Here is a 20,040-nt window from a genome sequence, read left to right on the forward strand (position 1 = left end):
TCCATACATCCGGGGTTGCCTTGTTCCAGGTCCAGGATCCAGCGCTTGCTTTGTTGCTTTGTATCTGAATAAATTGCCTTGAGGAAGCTCACACTTTGCTTGACAGTAAAGTAAGGAATTTCAGTTGAATAGGATTTCAGCCCTTCCAGGACACAGCTGTACCTTGTTTAAAGCTTCTCTTTTCAGTCTCTGTTTTCTCCCTTGTCAAGCACCTGAGACCTTTTACAAGGATCCATTCATAGCCTCCTCTTGGCTCTTTCCTGTCTATGGCCCTAAGCCTATGCTGACTGTTACTTCTGGGAAAGAACAGTGAAGAAGAAGATGAAGCAACAGCAAAATTCACCAATCAGTCAAAACCCTATTAGTCTAACTCAATACTCTTTTTCACCTCACTGTTTCTCACTATTTCTCTTTCAAATCATGAAGTAAATGCTAGATCAAGGATAAGCATACTGAGTATTAGAAAAGAAAATGTCCTGAGAAAGAGATAGGAAGCAATGCCAGATAGACAGGAAGGCAGAAATGAACAGGCACTCAGTGGTGATGGAGGTAGGGGAAAAAGGAGCTAAGGAACAAGCGTAAGAAAAGTTGGAGATGGGGAAAGGCCACTAATAGACAATATGTCTATTCCAGAAGCTACCCAATTTTGCTATTTGTTTCCTTTACCCCTTATTCAGTAGTTAAAAGATGAAAGCCAAACTCAGTTTCTTTATTTGAAAAGCTGATATAATTGTTAATCATGATTCTAGTATTTTTTTTATTAGTTTATATCTGTAAATATCACAGAATCACAGAAATTCTAGGTTGGAAGAGACCTTTGAGATCATCGAGTCCAACCCATGTCCTAACACCTCAACTAGATCATGGCACAAAGTGCCACATCCAGTCTTTTTTTAAACTCTTCGAGGGATGGTGACTCTACCACCTCCCTGGGTAGATGATTCCAGTATTTGACCACTCTTTCTGTAAAATACTTCCTCCTTAATTCCAGCCTGTATCTCCCTTGGCGCAGCTTGAGACTGTGTCCTCTTGTTCTGTCTGTTGTTGCCCGGAGAAAGAGACCGACCCCTAGCTCACCACAGCCACCCTTCAGGAAGTTGAAGAGAGTGATAAGGTCACCCCTGAGTCTCCTTTTCTCCAGGCTGAACAACCCCAGCTCCCTCAGTCGTTCTTCATATAGCTTGTGTTCCAAGCCCCTCACCAGCCTCGTTGCTCTCCTTTGGACACGCTCAAGCATCTCAACGTCCCTCCTAAAGTGAGGAGCCCAGAACTGGACGCAATACTCCCCAGGTGTGGCCTCACCAGTGCTGAGTACAGGGGAAGAATGACCTCCCTGCTCCTGCTGGCCACACCGTTCCTGATACTGGCCAGGAGCCATTGGCCTTCTTGGCCACCTGGGCACACTGCTGGCTCATGTTCAGCCGACTGTCAACCAGCACCCCCAGGTCCCTTTCCACCTGTATATAATATAATATAATATAATATAATATAATATAATATAATATAATATAATATAATATAATATAATATAATATAATATAATATAATATAATATAATATAATATAATATAATATAATATATAATCTTTCTGAAGAGTGTCTAATTTCAGAAATATCTCCACTGATGTAATGGTATTTTACTTCTATATGAAGTTAAGTGTTATTTGAGACAAGTAACTCTATTACTATCTCCTACCTTTCACAAGTCCATTGCATGAGGCTGCCTGCTTTCTCTTACAAGCTTGCTTGTACTACATAACTCTATTAGGCTCTCCTTATGACTTCCTATTTATAACAATCTAAGTTTAGAAATATCTGATCACATATTAGCAGTGGTATAATGTGAGAAGCTATTTGTATTTCTGTATCAGCAGATTAGACATCAGCTATTTTCTCTCCTACATGGCACAGTAAGCTGCAGTGCTGCAGTACTTTGTCAGGAAGTACTGATATCTTGGAGGAGATATATTGGGTGTACAACCATAACTGCATCTAATGGAGAGATAAGAACACAGATTTAGACTGTTGTACAGTGTACTTTGTGCTGACAATCAGGTGTCCTTTCATTTTCCAGCAGGACACATAAATTGTTTTACAAGTTCCCTGCCTTATTAGAAGTACTATGAAGGTTTAAGAAGGATCACATTAAACATATAGTGATTTATTGTATTTAGCATAACAGGTAGATGTGGTAGCATTTAAAGCTCACTGCTCTAAACAAAGGCTCTCAATCTATTGTCGAAATTCTTTCTCTTACAATGTTATGGGAAGGGTACAGATTGCAAGATGTGATGGGAAGAAAGCCTTCCCTTTTGCATGTACAGCTACTGCTCTCATTAGGTTTCAATGTGGGATCAGCGGGCTTTGTTTGGCTGAACACATCTGATATTTTCCCTCTCATTTGAATAGAGATATGGTCAGACTTCAGTGACTGCATACACTGCAGTAGAGGCAAAATAATTCAGTCTTCGATCTGCAGACTTCCGGAGGCAACAAGGCAAGTAGAAACATTTTTTTTCTTTCCCACTCTTGATCAGTCTTTTTATCAGCCATGTGGAACCATTTTTGTTTGCTCAGCCCCAGTTAGACTGAGGTACATTTTAATAAGATCCATGTGTTAGGTTTTTTAAGCCAAATACTGGAGACTCTTCTCATTCCATGTTGGAACACAATGTAAATCCTGCACATATGCATATATGTGCATGTGTTTGCATGCATACTTGTCTGTAGATATGCTTTCTTTTCCAGTTTTTTGGAGATCTTTTCCTCACAAACTTCAACACTTTAAAATTTCAGAAGTATTGTAGCTAAATACCATTCCAGTTTCTAATTATTTTCCTAAAAGGACTGAAGTTAGATACTTACTCTAAACTGTTTGGTACGGGTAGAATGAACAATTTTTCCATCTGATGAGGAAATAATCAAGGACATATTATTATCCTGTTTAGGGGTGGATTGGGCAGAGTAGTATTGTGGAAATGCAATGGAACGGGTGTTTCAAAAGTGAATGTGGCCTCAAAATATGACACATTAATCCACTTTGCTGAATGTGTCCTTGGGAAGAAAGTCAAGATGTGTAACTATTTTTCCATGTTTCGGCAGTTCAGACAACAAGATGAAATATGATAAAAACACAGTACTAAAAAGAATTAAATATGCTTTTTTACAGAGAAGAATCCTTGCAGTATTTCATTATTTCCAAGATTTTCCAGGACTGTTTCTATGTATAGAGGACAAGTTTTGTGGTGGTGTAACAGCCTCTCAGTGGCATCAGCCCAGCAAAGGACAGTGTAATGAAGAGAAGAATGAGGCCCATTGTTCTCAACAGAAAGACAGTTTTTTGACTAATATGATCAGAATAACTGAGTGATTGCCTTATTTCTTCTCTGAAAGAGAAGACACAGCTGGAGATAGAGGAGCACATCCACAGCATGTGGCTACCTTGGTGCTGAGGCTAACAACAGCTTCACTAACAGGACTGGCATAGACAATATCCCCAAATAAAGTCAATTGCTGGGAAAATATTGCAAGTCAATCCATGGTGAGGAAGTTCATCACTGCTCACTGCATTACCACCAAATATGAAAAGCAGTAGCTTTGAAAACTAAGCCAATCCATAATTTTCTAAACAAGGAACTATCTCATAGCTGAAAGAGGAATAAGTAAAGAAAAGTAAATGGAAGTGGAGGCAATTTACTGCTGTAGATACAGAGATAGTGGAATTGCTATTTGTCAAGAACTGACCTTTTCCTCTTCAGTGGATCTGCTTCCATATTGACCTATCTTAAAATCTAAGTAATTGTTGTCCACTCTGTTTTACCTTGGGATTAGAACTTATTCTGCCTGACTTTTATGTGTTTCAGCTACTGCTCACAGTCTGGCAAGTAAACAAATTCAGATTTAGACTATTAGCCTCAATTGCTTCACTGAAAGGAGTCAAAGGTAAGATATTTTCCTTGACTCTACTCTCCTTTTTTACTTACTGCAGTGTTTCCCCTGGTCACTTCTCTGGAAATGAGATCAGCAAACAAAATAGAATTTAATAGCATTTTTTTTAATTAAAGTTTGAAAAACAGAGGAGGGAAATGCTTCTTGAAAGGTGAAGGGAGTGGTGTTTTTCTTCTGTGGGACCGAAGGAACTTGATTTCTAGATAAACATAATTTTTGAAGATTTCATTCTTTCTGCAGCTGTGACCAGGACTGTACATTTATGTTGTGTGTTCCCTGGACTGATTCCTGCAATACAGGAGTTTCAAATGATACCTCATGCAGAGTAATGCAAAACCAACTGAATAGGGTCCTTAATATGCTTGACAGCAGCCAATTTATGTCAACAATGGAGTGAGCCTGTTTTGGCTGATATTTAAGAGTTGAAAATAAGGTCTTCAAAAATATTTTGTTTGCAACAACATATCTCCCTACTCTGAACTTCCATGGTGACTGAGGTGTGTTGCATTCCTGTTTTTGTCTAGTATAATACTTAGCAATCTTGAAGTCCAGGATCTGAAGTTCAAGGCCATCCTGTGGTATGAGTCAGGAGACTTTGGACAGCCCTCACTCTACTAAATTTAAATCTTAAAGGATATGAGGCTTTCAATTTTTACTTTCTCAGTCTTCCTACCATGCCCTGCTGGTATCAAGAGATTCAGGGCTTCCTTTTCAATGCAGTGAATGTTTCAGGCTGTCTTTGGTTTTTTTGAAATTAGATGATCTCATGGTCCCCAGTTTCCAGAGACCACCAAGGTTGTTGTTCAGAATCAGTCTCCAACAGTTCATTCTTCCCAAAGCAATTTTTACCCCCTGGCACCTCCCTTTACGCAGAGTTCAGAAAATGATCAGTCTTCAATTTTAGTTGGAGCTTGCCATCCCCACCCCCTCATCCTCAAATGTCAGTATTTCCTGTGGAATTTTTTTTTTTTTTGTTGTTTCGACCAGGTTTTAACAAAGAATCTAGCTGCCACAAAACTTGGTCATAGTAAACTACAGGCCAAACTGTGGAAATTCTTCATGCCAGTGCTCAAAGTAACCCAAACCACAGTCATCCTGCCTAGAAATTAATCAAAATAGCAAAGACAACACTGAATATAACATTCAGCTAGAGTTTTACCCACCTCCTGGAAGTGAAGCACACATTGGAACCAAATGTTGTTTAAATCAAATGAGTGATTATAGCAGGCGGTAAGACACGAGGCATGTTCACTCATTAGTGATCTACTGGAATGTATTTGTGGCTTGGACATCCTCTTGACTCCTGAGAATCTTCATTCTGTTGCACTTCCCACTATCATTTCTTTTTCCTTTCTTGGCAGAAGAGCCACAGACATTTTAAGTAGCTATCTTTATATGGGTTAAACAGATTTTGTCTGGCCCAAATGCATAAAACGCTAAACCAGATTAATTATTATGAAGTTTGTCTGCTCCTCCTGACTGAGAAGAACTGTATTAAATCACATTAAAAGGGTCTATTTTAGAATACTCTTTCTATTGTTTACTTGACAGGGAAAAAACCTGTCAGAAATAAACTCTACCAATTACACTGAAAGCTGCTTTCTTCTGCATTTATTTTGTCACAGAATCACAGAATTGTTAGGGTTGGAAGAGACCTCTGGAGATCCTCCAGCCCAGCTTCCCTGCCAAGGCTGTGTCACCTAGAGCAGGTCACACAGAAACGGGTCCAGGTGGGTTTTCAATGTCTCTGGAGGGGGAAACTCCACACCCTCCCTTACATAAGGTGTCCTTGGAAAGTCCTGCTGCTGTCTCCCATGTTGTAGCTACTTTAAATCTACATTTCACAAAGAAAGATATTCTGTGTGATCAGCTAAGACAAAATATCATCACTATGGTGTAGAATTTTCCTTAAAGGGCGGCAGGCAGCCCTATGTCTTGAAGCAAGAATCTTCCTGCAAACTAGGCAAGGCTGGATGTACTCCTTTCATAAAACAATAGTTAAGAAAACTGACAGTGGATATAGCACTAAATAGGAAGAGTTTTAAGGTCCTGCAGTTGGGAATGACAGCTCTTATTTCTGATTATCTCATTGTAAATTTATGGAAAACTAGTTGAATTATCTCTTCGTAATTTGAGAAGGTTACGGCAACTCACAATGCATTGGAGAAATTCCCTAAATTATCTATAGCTTTTTATTGTTTTCCGCATGTTTTCATACAGTCAGATCAGCTGAGAATTTGTTTTGTTGTTAAAAAACCCAAATCTCCACCCTGTCTCATAACATAAATTGGGTAGCCCTGAAATGCTTTCATGAAAGGTGAATTTAAAAAAAATATAAAATCTCAAAAAGTCAATGTTTAGATTTTTCTGTATAAAATTGTAAGTGTTTTTTCCTTCAGAATTTCAAGAAAAAAATCCAGTCATCCAACAGTTCTGAGGTAACATCAGTTATTTTCATTGCAGATTGGAACAAATGGTGATGTGTAAAAACATTTATTATAAACATTTGCTTATGGAACAACCATTTTTTTGACATTGCTGTACTCAGAAGTATCCAAGAGCAATTGAGAAATGAGTCCAGTGAATATTTGGTGTTTGGCAGCTTAACACTCTTTTAGTAAAAGAAACTTCACTGGTGTTATCTCACTTTCTATATTTCTGTATAAATGAAACACAGAAGAGCTCTGCTGTTTGCCATGCATTTTCTCTAAATGACTCAAACATGGATTTCCGTTACCATAAATCCATATATTTATATATATTTAGGAATACAATTCACACATAACTTCATTTTACGACTGTCCCAAATCCAATCCTAGAATTTAATATAAATAAAAGTTCAGTGTGAACTCTTTCAGAGATATCTTTTTTCATTTGTTTCTCATTAAAGCTAGCAGTGTAAATTCACGTTCGTAAATTATGTAACTTTTTCAAGAATGTTTTACTGCAAATTTATAAAGTAAAAGAGAATGTTTGACCTTGAAAAGACAAAGTTTATTTTTCATCAAAATTTTAAAAATTAATGAACAGAGAACAGTCTGTCCATTTTCCCATCTGTACTCCCACATGGGAAAAATTTTGAAACATCATAAAAGAAAAAGATTGGGAAAAGGAATAAACAATTATTAATATCTTCATCTCCATAGTGTTAATAGTTAAAAAAAATAAGCAGAAATTGAAATTTTAATTTAGTTATTTTAGATCTCAGTTGCAATTTTGTAATTAAGAAAACCAACACAATTAGCATAATATTTTGTTAAAAATATAATGCTTTCAGAACAACTAACAGCTTTGAGTTTCAGTTGTAATTTGACAAAGACATTCTAGTAAGGTCTTTCAGTGTCCTTACCTCTTGAGAAAAGGTACAGGACATTTCATTATCTCTGATGTTCTCAACTACTGCATGCCCAGAAAAGGAAAATCAATATGGAATATACAACTACAGGAAACAAATGTATGTGTTAATACAATGTTAGGTAGTGCAGTCTTGACTCTAAAAATCCTGTTTAGGATGGACATCGCATTCTTTACACATTCTTGGAGATCTCTGGTGTCTTTTTGGCACTCCAAATCCAGACAAATCAAGGAAAATTTATCAATCACCCACCAAACCCAAAAGAGTCCTCCTCAGGTCCAAAGGGTTGTAGGAAAAATACAGCCAAAATGTGCACTTGAAAAATTATACTGTGTCCCTTCCTCAGTAATTCTTGTCAATGCTAGTACTGTGCTGAAGGATCCTTTATCAGCGGTTGCCTCAAAATTTTCTGAATCTATTTCTTTGAGAACTGGACTTGTGTGATGAAAGTTGCTCAGAGTGTTGGGGTTTTTTCATCAGCTTACACAGTAGTTCCCATTTCATGCATCTGAATGCACTTTAGAAGAGCACTGCCCTCGTTAACTACTTAAACAGGATTCATATTTCATGTGGCAGGAGTTACACTGGTAACAACAAATCCTGCCTAGCTCAGGTGGTGCCCAGCTGGGTTTGCTGTGAACTCCACTCTCTCTTTGCCCCTTGGCGTGGCTGACCTTGGCTCTGGCTTGTTGTTGTCACGGCCACTTAGCAGGAACTTGTTGCAGGTGGAATGAGAAGGCTTACTCACAAGAGTGTTAAAAATTAACTTATTAAAATACAGTTTTAGTGGAGAGAAAAAAATAATAGTTTGTAGTTGCAGCAAATATCTCCTACTCATACTAAGCTGTGAACATTTGTATCTTCAAATATTCAGTATTTGAAAGGGAAATTCAGAATGCTAGGTAGTAACAGCAGCTGATACTAGTCATTATAGCAATTCCACAAAACTTCATTGCAGTACTTTTGACTTGACGTGTTGTCAGACTTGCTTTTCATATTTTGAGGTATAATTTGATGAATACAAAAAGCAGTACTTAAAAAAAAAGGTACTAAAATTGCAAATGAAAGGCTGACAGCAAGATACAAATCTACATAAAAATGTTCTTCTGAGAGGGCACAGCATTAGACTTTTATGTTTTAACATTTTGATGTGAATTGTTGCTCACCTGAGTGAATATTTAAAATTTGGGACATGGCCAGTTACACCCAGGATGAGAAACTGGTGATAGATGCTCTCCCATTAATTTACAAAAGACATACAAAATTCCATTTCCCGTACTACAAGACTCCAACAGCAGATAGTTTATTTGCTCACAGCTTCAAGTCCTTTTAACAGAAACAGAGAAATGCATAACCATATCTGTCTTTTGGTTTTCCTTACAGCTGTGCTGCCAGCCTTTAATTAGGTGGTCTATTTGGCATTCTGCTCCTCTTCTCCAGCATTCTTCATCTTTCATCTCTTCACATAAACATACAAAACCCCATTAAAACTATAAAAAGGCTATAAAGCTCTTCCATTCAGATAGAAACTGTACAAGCCTTCTTTTTTCATACTGCATAGCAATATATGTCAATGTTTGGGATATGTGTCTAGGACAATTTGAAGAACTCCTAATTCTTTTTTCTTGTTACTCATTACATTCATCAAACATTCTGTGGTTTGATATCAAGCATAGCAGATGTGCCATGTGGTTCTCCTTAGCTGGCTATATGCAAACATAAGTGCACACTGCTTCTGAGTGTTCATGGGGTGGGCTGGCTACAGAATTGCCTGTCTCTGACAATAAGCAGCAGTTAACCTGAAGTGGAAATACTTTGTCTAAACCTGTGATCAGGACAAAATATCAAAACTTGTGATCAGAACAGTATCTCTCTTTCATCCCATGCACAAATACACTTATTTCCCTCTTTTCAGTGCTGTATCTTTACCTCTAATGTGATGAATTTGGTGTTAACTCAGCTGAACTGGTTTATCAGTTGGAAAAAAATCCTTACTCAGCAGATGCCTCTTCTGGTTTTGATTTGCAAATCTACTGTTGGTTTGAAAAGAGACAAAGAAATTGAGGAAATAATCTTCTTGGGAAAAAAGCATCTAGCTTGGACAACATCTTGCTGTTCTGAAAAGATAATTTAAAAGGTTATGACTTTGTACCAGGATAAGAGATAGCTGTTTTTGTTTTGGGATCTAGAAAAGCCTGTGTGGGTTAGCTGAGGACTAAAAATAGCTTTATTCTGACTGAGATGATGATTTAATTTGATGCTTTCTTAAAAACCCAAAATAATTCATCAAAAGCCTTCATACAACTTTATAACCATCATTGGATGTGATTATATACACAAAGAAGAAATATATTCATTCACAGTGTAATCACAGTGTCCAGTTCTGATCTAGAGGAGGCAGAGTTCAAGGCAATCAGTGATGCTGTTTCCTCCTTGTCAAAGTTAAGCTCTTTATTTACATCTACATACATCTAAGTTTTGCCTCAATCCAGAATGCATAACTTTACAACTTAAAAGCCTTCCTTTGTGGCAGTGTAATTTTTAGCCTTTGATTTATAATGATGTTTACATCTTTCTATAGAGGCACGCACACATTGAGCACAATTGTATGTGTATTTGTATGTATATTTAAACATGCATTTTACAAAAGCACACAGCACAGAGAACACTTTAATTATCAGTGTCCGCTTCTAGAACCTGAATTAAGCTGAAAATGAAAGAAAGTGAAAATTAATGAAAGTAGGCATTACTCTGTTTCACTGGTAGTTCATGTTCACATTTCACCAGAATCTCTGTGTAAGGTCATTATCATTGATCCCATTATAATTTGCAACTTATTTGAATCCCTTTGAGGCCATCAAGTCCAAACTCCTACTCAGTGAAAGTCCATGAGATCCCTGACAAAGTATTAAAAGGAAAAAAATTCCAAGGCTTGAAACTGATGTTAGTCTTAAAAACTCTGAGCTGTGTGTTCTCCCAGTAGAAACTGCTAACACAGGAACTCTTCTTTTAACAGGAATTAAAACTTAATCTCTTTTGCACTGTAAATCACAAAGTAAAAAGGCCAGTGACCAATGTAAATACTTCAGTTAGATTATTCTAATCAAGAAATGCTTATTGCTGTTTTACGACAAGCTACATTTAAAAATCCATATTAATAATAGCAACTCTAGGACATGTTTCAAAACTATAATTTATTTAACTACATCAAAGGAAAATAATTTTTTTTGGCTTTAAATTTCTATTGTTTGGCACATAATAATGGAAGGATGCATAAGATATTAACAGCAGATTAAAGAAATCAAGGAATAAAATATTCAGAATAAATTACTCTGCTGCAGCTTGCTATGTATCTCTTTCTAGAACAATCCAGCTTATTTTTGTAGTGATGGAGAAAGTAGCTTTGGAAACAAAAGCCACCAGCTCATCCAGAAGTTTCTGCACACACAGACCATGTCTGGCTGCAGTGTTACCTGTGCCTTGTTGCTCCTGCTATCTTGATTTCTTATGCTGTTTTCAAAGAGCACATCTGTTTCCAGGTACTAAATGAAGTAAACATTTCAGACCATTCTAAGATTTTTTTTTTAATATATTAGGAAAAGCCAATGCTCCTATTTTTTGCCTTCTTGTTGTGCTCTTGGCACTCACCTGGTCAGGTCTTGGGCACTCTGTTCTCGTCAGCCACTGGGTTCTGTCTTTGCAGACAGGAATCTGTGTAGGATGCAGGAAAAACCCACTGAATGATTTTATTCATAATGAGAGCACTACTATATATCTGATGAACATATGGGCCTTAATAGTTTGAGGACAGGGTTGGATTTTTGGATGATATCTTATTTGTTTACTTCAGTTGTTCCTTTCAAGATTCTTTAAAGACAAGTGATCTTTAAAAAGCACTTTCCTTGATAACAAAGCTTTTTGTTTTAACTGGATATTAATATTAAAAGTCAGCACTTGTCTTTCTCAATAAGTGCTTGAAGCAAGGACGTAATATAAAAATTGATTTTTAATTTTTTTTTCCCCAGTTCTCCCTTCATGGCTGTTGGATCACAAAACCAGAAATGTTAAAGTGCTGGTTAATATACTTCAGGAGTTGTCCTACAGTTTCTGTGTAGAATATGATACATTTTCTATTCCCTTTAATCTGTTAAAAATCTGCCCTTTTCCAGGACAGATAAAATCCTGAAAGATACTCTTATGAAAGAAACATGAGCTGCTTAGCTGAACATAATTTTTTGCCCTTCATAACTACTTGAAGCAAAAATCATTAGCCCAGATTTTCCTTCCTAAATCTGCAAAAAAACAAATTATTCAGAGTAAAACCTCCTGAAAGGTGCAATGTGGGATGGAGACTTGAAGCTATCTATATTATTTGTTAGTGCAGCATCTTGCATTTTCCCTCACAAGACTGTCAGAAATCTGCAGGGAGTGTCCAGAGTTTAATGCAGGGTAAAGGGGAAAGACAGAGAAGAATTGTGAGAGAAATGAGCTAGATGTGCTCAAAGGGAAGCAAAGATCATGTCTTCCTCATATCTCTCCATCATCATTACACATGGCAGGAGAAAGGTCTTGGACACTAATTTTGTTACCATTTCTGTAGAATATAATAAAGGTTGCAAAGAAGCTGTATTTATCCCTGCTAAAGTCCTGGGAGACTGACTAGTCTGTAATCACATAGGAAGCCTGTGGCAAAACATAATTTGAACTTGTGCCTTCTGGCTGCTAGTTCAACCATTGACTTTTGCATTTTTTCTCTTTTTCAGTGGGGCTCTATGGGGGCAAGGCAGAGGGATCAGTTGGTGGTATGGACTGTAAAGGGACACACAGAGTCAGTTTGGAGACAAACATGCCTGAATCAACTTTGCATTAGAGAAAGTCTCAGATTTACTATAACTTCAGAAGGCTGGAGTAAGCCTTCTCCACAGTAGACCAACAGTGAAAATGAAGCTAGCTCAAGTAAGCCTTCTCCACAGTAGACCAACAGTGAAAATGAAGCTAGCTCCTTCACAATGGCATTCTAAGCTAATATATTTAGAGTGTGCTTTGTGAAACTCCCAGTGGTTTGTTCCCTCCAGGACCAGTGTATGGTCTTCAGTTGTTTTTGTTTAAGTTAACAACTGGAAGAAACGCCCTTCCTCTGAGATCATTGATGGCATGCAAACTTTGCCATAATGTTCTAACTTTCCCCTTCAGAGCAGTATTTACTGTGCCAGCAGTCAAGCTGAGTATGGTAATTTCATTATAACTCTATCAAATGTGAATCGTCACAATCCAAACATGAAAAGGGTCTTGTTATACTTTTAAAATAATACCTGTTCTAAATAATCATAATCAGATTCATGGAGAATATAAAATTTACAAAGAAATCTTTTGGTTTGGTTTTCACACCAGGAAGAAGTCCTTCCTTTGAAATCTCAAGCATAAGCAGTCAATAAGAGCTTTGTACAAAATCTCTTGTTTATAGTGGCTAGAATTTTTTTATTACATCAGTGATGTCATACATTATCATGAAATTTATCAATCATTTAACCTAGGTAAACTTATTATGTCTGATGTAATTCCACTGAGATACATCTGGTGTGTGCTTTATGTGCTATTTCTAGCATGCATGGGGTTTAGAACTATGTTAATTAGAGGTAGGAAAGCTTTTTTTTACTAATTAGCCCCCTATTATTTTGAAACCATGAACTGTATTCTCATTGCCCAACTTCCTGAGAAGGCTCTATTGTTTAGAAGAAAAAGTTACAGAAAATGACTTATGACTCAAATCTCTTATATTTCAGTGTGACATATGGCACATACTCATATTGCTTTCTCAGTTTCAGCAAAAAATATCCAGATTTTTCACTTGTCTGCTCCTTAATGTCCCATGAAATTTCAGAATGAAATGGCAAACACAGAGTGCACTCCTGGATTTTCTAAAAATAATACAAAATCGTTCATATCTGATGCAGCAAATATTCCTTCAGGTGAGTTACTGTCTGTGAAGTTCAGTTTATAAATAAAGTGATGGCAGACTCAGGAGACATTACTATTCTTTTACTTTTCCTGATGTTCAGCTCGCATTACCACTCTCATCCAGTCACATAGATTCATGGAATAATTTAAGCCAGAGCTTCATGGAATAATTTAGCCTCTGGAGCTCATCTGCTCTAGCACCCTGCTTAAAACAGGCCCACATTTCAAGCTGGGTTCATATACATCTCTTGGTCATTTTCATTCAAGTTTGGAATCACTACAGTTGAAGAACATAAACCTTCTTTGAGTGACCTGTTCCAGGATTTGATTGCTTTCATGATTGAAAAAAAAATTCCCAGGAAGGCATGGTTAAAGACTCAGAACATGAATAAAAAACTGTCATGATACAGTATCAGTTGTTTGGAAGAGGGAAAGAGTCTGAAGCAGACTCTGCAAGGGGAATTATGGCTTGGGTTTTTTGCAGTTATTCCATTCTGCTGCTGGGTACTAAGTACAGGTAGGAAGTTCAGTTTTCATGGGGTACTATTTAAAATGTGACCTACACGTTCCTGAGACACCATCCCAGAACTTCCCACTCCACACGTAAAAATCCCCAAAAACACATTTTATAAGTGCTTGGAATAAGAAAACTGCTCCATCCTCTGAAATCAAAATGTGGAACGGTGGTCTTTGATCAGCAAAGCAGCTCCAGGTTTAGAAGAGCTAAAAGTTGGAGCTTGACAGTAGCTGAGACCCCCTGAGATGGAGAGTTCAGGTAAGACCCCTTTATTCCCACATCTGTATATTTTTATTGCTGCTTTTTGGGGCTATTCCCATTCCCATTCTGCCTTGACTACAGACATCAAAATAATGCTTCTTTTTGTTTGCTCCTGTGCTACTGCTGTAATTTCTATCTCCCTGTTGCCATTCAGGAACTGATTGCAATTCCATGTCTCTGCCCATGTGGAGTTAGTCAGCTGTTTGGGGCACTTTTTCTCCTTTCTGGTAGAAGACAGTACAATCCAGCAGGATTTTATATATTTTGTGCTGAGTAATCACATATAGTAATAATACACTCACTGCCAATCTGCCTTTTTCTAAGAGACTATTTGCAGAGAGGAAAGAGTTTTTAGCCTTAGGCATGCAGATCAAATTTGTAGTGACAATTTAAGACTGTTTTTTCCATCTGTTCTAGAAAGTAATGCCTGGTTGTCAGAGGAAGGAGTAGACACTCAGAGAAGGCATCATTTATCCTTCTCCCATCCTAGCAGAGCTCACCAGGTAATACCCCACAGTCTGTCTTGAATTTGTAGAATTTCCTTGGCTTCTTTCTTGCCATTTTGACTGCATTTCTTGAGGGTGGATAACAGCCTCAAGTTATCATGCACTCCTTTTTTATTGTTTTATAGTGCTCCCTAAATTTGTCTAATCTCTTATGCTATAAATTAATGAGTAGAACCCTAATAATCTATTTATACTAATAATGATGCTTTACATTACAATGGACATACTCATTATTATCTGTAGCCACAGCAAAATTATAAAGAACAGCATCAGAGTATCTTTCAGGATGAAGACTATTTTCTGTCTAAAATGAAAGCAGAAGCTGAAAGAAAATACAGAAAGGGAAAGAGGCTTCTCTTTTCTTATTTGAGTCAGGAAAGGACAGGGTTAATATTTTGCCTTTCAGGTACTAAATGTGCTCCTTGAGTACTTCCTCTGATGACCTAAACATGGCCTACAATAGTCCTCATAGTTTCCTATCTTAAATAACTGGCAGCTTGATTGTGATTTTATCTTCTTTTCACTGAGACAGTTATATGAGAGCTCTGACCTTCAGCTAACTGCCTGTTTCCTCTGCACAGGGTACACAGGACGTGAGAACCGGGCTCAATCAGGCATGGTGAGCCTCATGCAAGCCGAGGCCTTGATCGCCACAAGCGATAGAATTGTTTTAGTTCACATGTTACGGTATCTTTGTGGTCTGCCTGTTACAACAGGGGAGTCCCTGACTCATTTCTGCCTTCACAGTGTACATACAATGACTGATAGAAAAAAAATATCACCATGCTTTCCAGTGAGGCCAGGAGCAACCACAATTGTTGTAGCAGCTCTTCAGCATCTCAGGCTGCATTGTTATTCAGCTATTTAAAAAAATTAGTACACAAACTGAACAGTTAAATATGCCATGACAGTTGACAATGCTGTGAGCGTCTTGATGTCCAAGGGGGGAGCAGCAACAAGTGATATTCCTCAGGGGTTGCTACATGGAGCAGTGGTGTTTGCCACCTTTGGAGTGGATTGAGTGATGAGAAGCTGAGTACATTGCCCACCTGGCAATGGGCACTTGCAGCCCAAAAATCTGTTGTATTCTGGGCTGCATCAAAAGCAGCATGGGCAAGTGAAGAGAGATGATTCTGCCCCTCTACTCTGCTGAGATCCCATCTGGTGTGCTGCACTCAGCTCTGGAGCCCCACTATAAAAAGGTCATGGACCTGTTGAAGAGACACCAGAGGAGGCCATGAGGATTATCAGAGGCCTGGAGCTATGAAGACAGGCTGAGAGAGTTGGGGTTGTTCGGCCTGGAGGAAAGAAGACACTGGGGAGACCTTATAACACTTTCCAAGAGAAAAGGAGAGGGACTCTTTACAGGGACATGCAGAGACAGGAGAAGGTAGAATATGTTTAAACTGGAAGACAGTATGTTTAGATTTAATTCTGGGCAGAAATTTTTTACTGGAAGGGTGATGAGTCAATGGAACAAGCTGCCCAGAGAAGTTGTGGATGCCCCATCCTTGGAAGTTTTCAAATTGGGTTGGATGTGGCCGTGAGTAGTCTGGTCTTGTGGAAGATGTCCCAGTCCATGGCAGGGATATTGGAACTGAATGATCTTTAATGGGTCTTCCAACCTAAGCCATTCTATGGTTTTATTGTTTCCTTTGGGAGAAGGAAGGATTTAAACCTACAAAGGGCAATTGTTCTCCAGATGAGGGTTGACCAGGAGTTTCCGTGCAGGATTAAATGAACATAGGGATAGGGCTTTTTAAATCCTAATATACACATAACTGAGCCAGCATAAGGCAAGTAATGTTGTAGACAAGAGTTCGATTAACTGTGAACCCAAGACTCAACTCCACCAAGCAGACAGCTAGACATAGACATTTACATCCACAGCAGGTCTTTAGGTTCTTATGGCCTGCATTTTGGAATATCTAATTTTACTCAAGGATTGCGCAGAAGCACAGGTCCCTAAGCCAGAAAAGAGATGCCACCAGAGAGATGCCTAAAAGTTGGCTAATACAGCGCTTGAAATTTCAGTGCTTACTTTAGTTGTGTATCTGATCTGCAAGACCCTCTATGCCTGTCAGGCTGGAGGAGCTGTGACTAAATAAGTTAATTTCTGCATGGTAGACTGTAAGCTGGCCTCTGTGCTTTTGGAGAGAGCCCTTGTTACATACACCAGGTTACATACACCTTAATTCTGCTCCCTTGATTTCTTAAGGTTGTTTTCTAAATGTTTTAGCTTGCTGACACAATGCTTTATAGTAGATCTATGAGGAATGAGCCAAGACAACAAAAAATATATAAGCAGCAATTTATTAATTCTGTCATTATGGCATAAATCAGTCAATCTGTCGGACTGAGGTGGAATGGTCATTCCTTCTTGAATGATATATTTTGCTTTCACTGGCTCCATGATAATTTTTAATTACAGTGGAACATTCCTCAAAGGTGTAAAACATGATATTCCAAAGCTTTTTATCTTTTTTTTTTTCATAAAATGAGGCTTGATATATTTTGTGGATTGTATGCTGTGACAGTTAGAGTAAGAAGGGATTAATTTTCTCTAATCATATTGCCCCATCTTACAGCAATGCAGACAGGCAGATACTATAGTAACTCCAGCCACCTCTGTCCACTCTTTTCTACAGGACTTAATAGATCAATATGAAAAAGGAAACTCATAAATACTTTGAAGGAGAAAATTTGAATGGATGGAAAAGAACAAAAATTACGGAAGTCACTGTATACATCACCTCATACAGCTTTAATAGAGGTTCTAGCAGTAAAAACTGCTTAATTTATAGGGGTTAACTGAAAAATTAACTGACATCTCTACTCTGAACTTCTTGAAAGCAAAATGTGCCAGGGCCACCATGCATTAATATTATTTAATTGCTGGAGAAAAGCAATCACAGTGTTTCATTGTTACCTTGCTCCTTGTCTCATTCTATTCCGAGTTCCTCAGGCTAATAGCATTCCTCAGTAGCAGCAGATACTAATGTCTTCCCATATCAGATGTTAGCAGTGAAATGTGATTTTACCTATTTTCCCTGGACTGTGTTTTCCATTTTCTACCACTTCACTGAAACAGGATGAACTGATGAGCCTTAACTTACAGAGTTCACAACTTAAATCACGTTGGTTAATTTTAATTTGTCTGTTCAGCCTCATAATCAATGAAGAGGAAGTGTGCTGAAAGGTATACTTCCAGAGAGCAATGATCCCATTTGCCATCTGAATCAAGGTCTGGAAATGACCATCTCTTCTGACACTGCAGAAACCCAGAGTGATCAGGTCTCTTTATGTTACTAACCAAAGGATTGTACTGAGAAGCCGTGAATACTGAAGCCTTTTCAATAAGTGCTAGACAGTTCTTGGTAAAGGAGATTACTTGGAAGGTCTTTGAAGAAGTAGCAATAAAATAATATTGTAAATGTTCAAAAGCATTTTTGTGCACTGTTCATAATCATTGATCATATAGTATCAGTCCATTGCAGGAAGCTTTTTTATTTGTATTATCTCATTGTAAAATCAGTTTTTGCCGTGTCAGATCAGCAAATGGCTAATACATATTTCTGTTTCTCTCAATCGTGTCTTCCAGACTTTTATTGTGCATTACATAAATATTGTTGCTCTGAGAACTGGGATGTACTAATAACTTCACAAGCTAATGTCAAATGCTTCAGTGAGTATTCAAGGGAGAACTGCATTAGCTAGTACAACAGAACTGGCTGTCAGTTAAAAGCCTATTTTAGCCTCTTTCAGAACAACATGAGATCAACTGTAGCTAAACTGTGCCTTTTAAGCTTTCCTTAACTGCAGTTTTTCATCTTAATTACTGTACAGTGTGTATCACACACTTTTGCAATGGCATTTTACCTTAAATTTCCTTACAGTGGCAAAAAGTGACCATATAATAGATCATAATGTGTTAGTAAGAAATTATAGGATTCAAGCAGTATTTTCTTATCTTTCTAGGACTGATTTATCATTACCTAACTGGTTCATCTTTCATTTTTAAAACTGTGGTTGAATTGTTTGATCATGATTTTTCCTACATTGCACATGCTGTTGTGGTTTCCTTTTACCTCCACTTAGTTTTATTCAAAAGAAAACATGAAAGGAAGACAATAATTTAACAGGGGAAAGAAGGAGTTAATGTAAGAAACAAAACTAAGAGACTGATCTGATGAATTCAACTTGCTTGAGTATATCTGTAAACAAACACTGTTTCCTCATCCCCAGATTGTAAAACTGATAAACTCACCAGCATGTAGGCAGAGCTGCAATATCACTAGCATGGGCTCAGATTAGTTATTGTATTATGTTTGTTCCTTTCATTTCTACATGCTATAGATTAAATCCACTTATTAGTTCAAAGTCCTGGGAAGGTGGCAGGGGATTTCTTACCACAAGTAAAACATTTGTGTAAGATGTCTCCTGCAGAGCACATGGGATTTTTTTAGCTGTTAGATCAGCTGGTAGCCAGGACCAAGTCAGCTCTGAATACCCACTGAGACAAATCCCACTGTGGTGATATCCAGTCAAGAATTTGAGGTGTGGAATTGTTTTGTTTTGGGAAGTGGGGTTTTTCTTGTCTTTAGGACTACCCTTTGCTTTAAAGTCAGTTTGGCATATTGTCTGCTCACAAGTTTTCCAGAAATTCATTTTAACACTGGAGAATGTATTATCATATACCTAGTGTGATTAATGTGTATATGAAAATGAGCTTTCCCATAAGTGAAGAAATATAAAACTAAGATTGCCATGACTATTTGTGATTACAAAGACTACATCCATCTTATTCTGGAAATCAATGTAATTTCTCAGTCAAATAAAATTTGGTGTGTGCGTGCACCACATTTAACAAAGGTAATATGAAAATCACTTTGTCATACCTATAGTGAACCAGTGTTACCATATATTATGTAAAAATCAATATTTATACTAAATATTCCAATACAGCTTTAAGTACCAACATTTTTTATATTCCATAGAAGAAATAGTATTTTTAAAATGCATGTGCCTATCATTAGAAAGATGGATAGATAGATAGATAGATAGATAGATAGATAGATAGATAGATAGATAGATAGATAGATATAGCTATAGATGATATGGATATAGGTATAGGTATAGATATAGATGGCATAGATATAGAAAATAGATATAGATTAGATAGACAGATAGATAGATAGAGAGATATAGATAGATATATTAAAATGTTGGATTGTTTCCAGCTAAGACGATTGTGTTATTGTGTTAGTGCTGTGCACATTTAGACAGTGAAATAGAACAAAGTACCAGTAGAACACAGACAAAAGGAATACTTTCTCGCCTTGATCTTTCTGTTAAATAGTTGTATCAATATATTTGGATGGTAACTAGAGAACTGAAGAATTCACTCTAACTTCTAACTTCAGGATTCCTGTCACCCACTGAAGCCAAACTCAAAACATTCTCCTCAGAAGCAGGCTTAGCTAATATGTACTAAA

At 37.5% G+C, this 20,040-nt stretch overlaps 2 long non-coding RNA genes across 6 annotated transcripts in view; one reads left to right on the top strand and one right to left on the bottom strand.

The window, feature by feature from the left end:
* Nucleotides 1–3,680: 3,680 nt before the first annotated feature.
* LOC141728594 (uncharacterized) lies at nt 3,681–19,275 on the top strand. 2 transcript variants are annotated; one of them, XR_012579705.1, is made up of 3 exons: nt 3,681–5,678; nt 14,457–14,542; nt 15,127–19,275. It is a non-coding gene; the product is annotated as an uncharacterized LOC141728594 (long non-coding RNA). The 2 variants fall into 2 exon arrangements; XR_012579704.1 differs by lacking the exon at nt 3,681–5,678 and adding an exon at nt 9,378–13,272.
* The window catches only part of LOC141728593 (uncharacterized), a 75,273-nt gene continuing 61,784 nt past the window's right edge, over nt 6,552–20,040 (bottom strand). Inside the window, exons 3-5 of one of the 4 annotated variants that reach the window (XR_012579703.1) lie at nt 10,952–11,014; nt 9,233–9,336; nt 6,552–8,762 (exon numbers count right to left, since the gene is read on the bottom strand). This is a non-coding gene — a long non-coding RNA (uncharacterized LOC141728593). Of the gene's footprint in view, nt 9,421–10,951; nt 11,015–20,040 lie in introns of all 4 variants that reach the window. The other 3 variants (XR_012579702.1, XR_012579701.1, XR_012579700.1) reach the window with 3 other exon arrangements.

This window comes from Zonotrichia albicollis, chromosome 3 (assembly GCF_047830755.1).
Source record: "Zonotrichia albicollis isolate bZonAlb1 chromosome 3, bZonAlb1.hap1, whole genome shotgun sequence".
Classification (NCBI taxonomy): domain Eukaryota; kingdom Metazoa; phylum Chordata; class Aves; order Passeriformes; family Passerellidae; genus Zonotrichia; species Zonotrichia albicollis.